The sequence below is a fragment of the Vicia villosa genome, unplaced genomic scaffold, assembly GCF_029867415.1.
Source record: "Vicia villosa cultivar HV-30 ecotype Madison, WI unplaced genomic scaffold, Vvil1.0 ctg.002290F_1_1, whole genome shotgun sequence".
NCBI classification, from domain to species: Eukaryota; Viridiplantae; Streptophyta; class Magnoliopsida; order Fabales; family Fabaceae; genus Vicia; species Vicia villosa.
In genome coordinates, this window is record NW_026705885.1 from 41,108 (window position 1) to 48,332 (window position 7,225).

General features: G+C 35.2%; 1 non-coding gene across 1 annotated transcript; it reads left to right on the plus strand.

Moving 5' to 3' along the window:
- Positions 1 to 312: 312 nt before the first annotated feature.
- LOC131638359 (small nucleolar RNA R71) lies at positions 313 to 418 on the plus strand. The gene has a single exon (XR_009294651.1). It is a non-coding gene; the product is annotated as a small nucleolar RNA R71 (small nucleolar RNA).
- The last annotated feature ends 6,807 nt before the right edge of the window (positions 419 to 7,225 follow it).

Genomic DNA, 7,225 nt, shown 5'->3' on the forward strand with positions numbered 1-7,225 from the left:
ACCTTCACTAGCTTAGGCTTTTTCACTTAAGGAGTCATCATATTCTTCATCATTTGGTGGATCTGAGCTGCTTGAGCAGTAAGGGTTGTTATCCTAGAAACCTCATGAACTCCAGCTAGTCTTTTTTGAGTTGAATTTGTAGTAGCTCTAGTGACAGACCATTGATAAGTGTTGGTCGTAATACTCTCAATCAATCTATAATCTTCTACATAAGACTTAGACAAAAGAGATCCACCACTTAAGACATCTAGCATATTCATTTAAGAAGGAATCAACCCATTGTAAAATGTTTCAAATTGAATACATATGGGTATGCAAAGGTGTGGACATTGTCTAAGTAATTCCTTGAATTTTTCCCAAGCATCAAATAAAGATTCATCATCCCCTGCCTAAATGAAGTAATTTTGTTTCTCATCTTGGCATTCTTGGAAGGAGGAAAGTACTTAGCTAAGAATTTCTCAGCCAGATCATTCTGTGTGGCAATGGAATTCGGATCTAAGGAATTTAACCAACTCTTGGCTCTATCCCTTAAATAATGAAACAACCACAACTGAAAGTCATCATCAGTCACGCCTGGAATCTTGAAATTACAAGAAACATCCAAAAACTATCGTAAGTGAAAATGAGGATCTTCATTAAGAGAACCTAGGTACTTCCCAAATGTTTACAGCATGTGAAACATCATGGGTTTGAATTCAAACTGGGCTGCAGTGATTTCTAGTAAGATGATACTAGTACTCATGGCATTTGAATCAAAGAGCGCATAGTCTATGATGTTACAAGCTCTATCATTGGCGATGCCAATAATGTCGTTATCAGCCATGACAAGGATCTCCTCCTTGTGTACTTCTTCCTAAGGTGGTTCTGGGAAATCAAAGCTTTCCAGGTTAGTAATAATTGGATGTGCAGCACGTTGTTGTCTTTTTAGCGCTCTGAGAGTCCTTTCAAGATCAGGATATCCACTATAAACTAGGTGTAGCGACATGTGCATACAATTTCTAAAAACGTGTCGTGACACCAAATTAAAACAAACGTTAAAAGCTCAAATGCTGTAAAACACAAAATCAGAAATATAACTAAATTTATCCCCGATAATGGCGCCAATAACTTGTTGCTTGAATTAATATTATGCCACATGCAAGTATACATGTATATTTGATTGCAACAAGTTATAAAAAAAAAAGAGTATCATACCCACAGGGAAAGATGTAATTACTTAGATTGATTTTGCAATTAATTATATTTGGGTTCTAAAGCATGAGCAAAGAGAGAAAAATATGTGGTTTATAGTTTTCGGTGTGTTCCTAGAATAATACTAATAGCGTGATTAGAGAGTAAAAATATATCAAGACTTAATAAGTTGAACTATGATTCATTAATATTTTATAAGTGAATATGTGTGCTAACGAGCGGTGTCGTGACATGTGAGGTAAAAGTGATCATGTGGTGTATCTCTACAACATCAAGGCATGCATATAAAGAAAAAGGGAACAAATCTCAAAGCCTCACTTATAACCCTAGTATACGTCTGTTTGTATTCTGATATTCCATAATGGTTGCAGCTTCTTATCTCTAAGTAAACCAGGTAAGTGAATATCTCTATCCTACTCATTCAACCATTTTTATTAAGGAAACCACTTGTTGTTGGATCTCTCATAATAACAAGCTGTAATCTACTCCTAAGTTGATCAGACAAAGAAGTAAACATGAAAAAGGTTAATATATAATAAAATAAGTCATTTCACCACACACCATATCATATAAAAAACAACTTAATATTAATTTCTCATAACTCAACTACAAAAGGTTTAGCTCATACTGAACTCAGTACAAACTACATAAATGGTTCTCAAAAGGAACATCTTTAAACACATAATGAAAAAAGAGATGTAAACCTAAGAGAGACTTGAGAACTTCTTGAGGCGGATAATCTTAAAGAGATAACTCCAGTCGTGATGATAACTTTTGTATTTCTCTTGGAATTGCTAAACTCCTTTCTCAATCTCATCAAGGTCCTATTGATAGACATGAGATAGGGTTTCTCTTGCATCTTGGATCATGGTCCAAAATTGAGGAAGTCACTTCAAGCCCATCACAAAATCAGCATAATTGTCCAAAGCTTTCTGTGTGGCTAACAAATAAACGGGTACCGAAAATCTTGGTGGGAGACAAGGTGTACTCAGACAGACTACCACGGAAGAGGTGCAGGTGGCGCTAAACATATGCACAGTCTAACATCGTATTATCTTTTATCTTCAAGTGCCTCTAAGCCTTATCCTTTGAATTTGAATGTTTTTCTTCCTCTTTCTAAATACAACAAAATTCCCTCCAATATATTCGGACTTCCACGTTATCCCATGAAACTAGTTGTTTGCAGATGACAGCAGTCTTGTCACAGCTCGACCGAATTAATCTTAAAACAAACAAAAACACATTAAAACACTAAAAGGGGGAACCTTTTATGCTCCAACCTAATTCATATGAAAAATATCTAAAATGAAATAAAACAATAAATAAAATCTAATTAACTAACAATAACCCGGAAGAATAGCGTATGTATTAACTCACAAAATGTGTGTTAACAACAATGTTAAAAAAAATTGTAGATAATGAACACATGTGAAGAATAGATATGAAAGATCATAGTGATCTTTTTTGATACCATGTTAACATATGGCTTTGGATCAGCATGGCTCTCATTAAGAGAGAAGAGAAAAAGTGAATAATGAAAAAATGTATATCGAATTGAATGAATCATTACAAGGTCAGTCGCCATATTTATAACCTAAATTCTAAAAAATAATTAGAGAAATAATCTCTAAATAACTTATGGTTATAAAATTAATGTAACCAAATATTTATAAAATAATATATTATATGTTAACAAAATGATACACTAGCATCCATTATCTACACAAACAATCATAGTTCAAAATAATTATCATAGTCCAAAAAAAAAATATAATCACTTGAATCTACCACTTAAAATATTTTTACATTGTCTTCACTGACAATCATTGTCCAAAATTACTTCTATACTTCACTTGAAGAAGAGTATAATTCACTTGAAGTTAAACCATTCTAAGAATATCCCCATGTAAGAAATCTTGTTAAAAATTTATGGTGTAACTTCTATGTTGGAAAAAAGTTCTCCAATCACATACATAATATCACAACACACTTTGCATCAATGTTAACCAATGTGTTGCTAATTCTCTAGCAATAACTAGTCATTTTCCATGAAATCATAAATTTCACGAGGATACACTTCTCAAAATTTAGAAAATATCATCATCTCCCAAAGTAAGGGAAACATTGCTAGCATTTGACTCAAATCCCCTTCATTGATGTTGCTCTATTGGGATACTTAATCATTATTATTCTGGACAGAGCCGACACTTGGCCCAAACATAGTGCAAGGCCCAAACCCAGCCTAACCAAGGAAAGGGCCCAATTGAACTTCTGCTCGTACAGGCTTGCACCCGGATGATTGTCGATCCATTCTGATCAAGTACAATCAGTTATATTCCTAAGATTTCCATATTTCCAACATCTTAAACTCATTCTTTGTTTTTCTTCACATAGTATTCATACAATCAAACAAACAATCATCATCATACAACATATTATTCATACAATCAAACAAACAACCATCATGGATTCATCAATTTCATCAATAACAACCCAAACCCCAACATACAATTATCAACCCCTTAAATCAAACGTAATAATCACGATAACCCCTTTACCTTAGATTATTAACTAGTTTGATCTTCTCTTCAAATTCTACTGTTGATTTTTCTTCTCTTCCTCTTGCCCTAACTCACTCCTCTTTCATGTTTTCTCCAAAATTCTACGACTAAAGAAATTCTCTCCTTTTCCTATTTTTACCTAGTTAGCATTAGCACCCTTATTATGAACTTCCTCTTTTGCCCTTACTAACTTGCCTCATAATATTTCTTTGTTTATTTTATTTTATTTAAATCATAACAATGCTAATTAGAACTAATTTATAATATTCTATTATTCTAATTAACTCCTCAATTCTAATATCCCACACATATCAAAACAACATCACACGTCACATATTCACATGAAGAACATCAAATAATAATTAGATAATTATATCTAATTATCGGGGTGTTACAACCCACGTGGAGGCAACATTCAAACAGAAGGGGTGAGATATCATAATAATATAAAGAAGCGTATGATAACAAGTATATGAGGATAAGGTCATACACAATTCACCACTTCACAACACATTAATATCATCTATCAACAATGAGTATACAAGTATTCAACAACAAGCGGATCATCATCACATCATTAGTTATACAAAGATTCATCACCAAACAACTCATCATCATTCATCATCATGCAAAATTCCATGAGACCAACAACTATGCAAACGCATGTGGTACCAATAGGGCATACACCATCATCGCAAAATTGCCAAGAAATTGAGGCATCAACAAGGCATACACCTTCATCATAATTTGCACTCAACCCACACAATAGGATTGGGGCCATCTTAGTTTTCCAATCCAGGCCATCATGGTTTGCCAATCCAAGCCACCGTAGTTTGCCAATCCAGGCCATCGTGAATGCGATGTATGTGACACAACATGCAACACAGTGGCAACAATTATGCAACCACAAGGCATAAGCCTTCAACAAACGACAACATAGCCATCACTTCATCGTCATAACAACATAAATTCATCATATTAATCATACTTCATCACATGCTTCATAATACACACATCATCATAACAACATCAATTCATCATATTTATATACCCTCATCACAAGTTTCATACATACATATTGTCATACCCCAAAATTTGCCCTCCTTTGTTCATCTTCAATGGCTCAAGGTTCAAGGGTTTACTCAAGCAACATGCTCCTAATCAAGGGCCTCTCAAAATTAGGGTTTACAGTTTATCAAAGGATTTTGAATCTTTGAGGCCTCAAATGGATCTCAAGGTGTCACATATGTATCAAAGCATATCCATGTCAAAAGTCAAGCTTCAATTCCAAGGATTGCTCACTCAATGGCTCAGATGACCAATAATCGACTATGCTGACTTAAAAGTCAACTATAGTCAAAATACAGTCGAACTTCAAAATTTTTGGTCAACATCAAGCATGTGAGGTTATATCCATCATTTAATCAAAGGTTGATCATGATCCATTAATAAAAACTCAGAAATGAACAAATGCAAAGGTTCAAATTAGGGTTTTTAAAGGAGAAAGTCAACTCAACTTTGACTAGCCATAACTTTCACATGGAGCATCAAAAATTTCCCAACCAAAGCCTATTTTTAAGGAAATTTGATTCTCTACAACTTTGTCTCTCACAAGCCAAGTCCAGAAATGCATCATTTGGGAGATATGGTACAAGAGATTATAGGTCCTCCAAAAAAGTCAACAAAAGACACCTTTTGAGTCAAAACTCATAACTTGATCATGGAAGCTCCAATTGAGGGGAAACCAAAAGGAGGTTTTAAAGGACTCATCAAGCTTTCTAAAAAGTCTTAGAATGCATTTATATGATTAAAATGAAGGGAGATACAATGCGCACAAGTTGGTCGATTTTCAAGATATGCATGAAACCCTAAGTGAACAAAATCCAATTTTTAAGCATTGGGCCTATATTTCTTTGATCCAAACATGATTATAATCTTGTTAGGAGTCTCATGGCCCAATCCCATGCCATTTTTTTATTTCATTTATTTTGATTTTTAACTCATTTTAAATTCAATTCAATTAAAATAAATAATAAAATCAAAGATTTGATTTTAGGTCCATTATATGATCAAAATATCATAATTATTAGGCCAAGGAATCATGAAAAAAAGATTGGAAAGAGGAGTGGACCAAAATAGGAAGATTTGGTGCATATTTTGAAATTAAATATTTTCCAATTAATGAGTAACTTTATATCCAAGGTTTATAACCTTAATGGAGTCCATATATATACTGAAACATTTAGAAAGAGGAGGGGGGGACGTTGAGGTGGGCAGCCAAAGCTAGGGTTTGGAGTTACAAAAAAAGTGAAGAACTAGGGCAAGAGTTTTTGGAGGAGGCAGGAGGTTTCAGCCGTGTGCAAAGATTCCATCAGTCCCCCGGGGATCTTAAAGGCCTAACCAAGTTCTTGAGAGAGGGGAGTCGCGCCCGGAAACGGTGAGGACCGTATGCACCGGAGGTAAGTTCTTTCTCAATTCGAATTCATTGGTTCAGGTGTTGCTAACATATTTGATGTGCATGGTTGCGTTTAGGAAGCTAGTTAGGACAATTTTTGGCCATTACATGTGAGCTTTGACGTGAAACTCGGTCCCTGCCATTGTTGGCCGTGACTTCATCACCTTGTTCGTATTCAATCTTACAGGCCATTTTAGGTCTTGAAACTACCACCATCGGACTCGCAAGGTATGAAATAGGGGGGTAGGGTTAATCTAGGAACGTTATTCTCAATATTTCGCAAGTGTGGTGATTGAGCTAGTTGGAAAAGGAGGCAGAGACCGCCGCGCGCAGTGATCTGAAAATCCAGGGTGGAGGTCAAAGCATGTGTGGAGTTTCCAAGGAGATTGATTGGCCAGTCAACTTTGTTACTCTGGTCTCCTCAATTGCGATTGGATGCGTAGACAGATAATGGGTCCCACACGCCTGTCACGTTTGACCAACCCATTAATCCATTATTTTTCTTTTATATTTTTATTGAATATATGATTAAACGACTAACAAGGCGTAGCTGAATTGGCAAGGGAAAGATGGTGAATGTATTCTGGCCCGGGTTCGATCCCTTGTTGAGCCATGTTTTTTTCCAGTTATTTGTTATCATGATTCAGCACACCGAGGCTATGCAGGACCACCATACGCTCTCAATACTCAGCCACAGGATCTCCCATAATTCTGATCTAACGCGTATCAGCCTGCATGTCCATCATGGAATCTCAAGGCCAACAACACTGGATTACTACCAGGTTTTTTTTCCTACACATTTTAGTATTATTATTTAAACTAGTTGGAAACCCGTGCGTCCGCACGGGTTCTGGTGTCGGTTGGTTTTACGTTATGAATAAGAATAGAATATGTAAAAAAAATATGAGAATCCCTAAAAAAATCAGTTAATAAATTTTTTTTATTTATACAAAGTGGTGATAAACAAAATTTTAAAAAGCGAGTTTTTTGTTAAAAACATAATTGAAAGAACATAGTT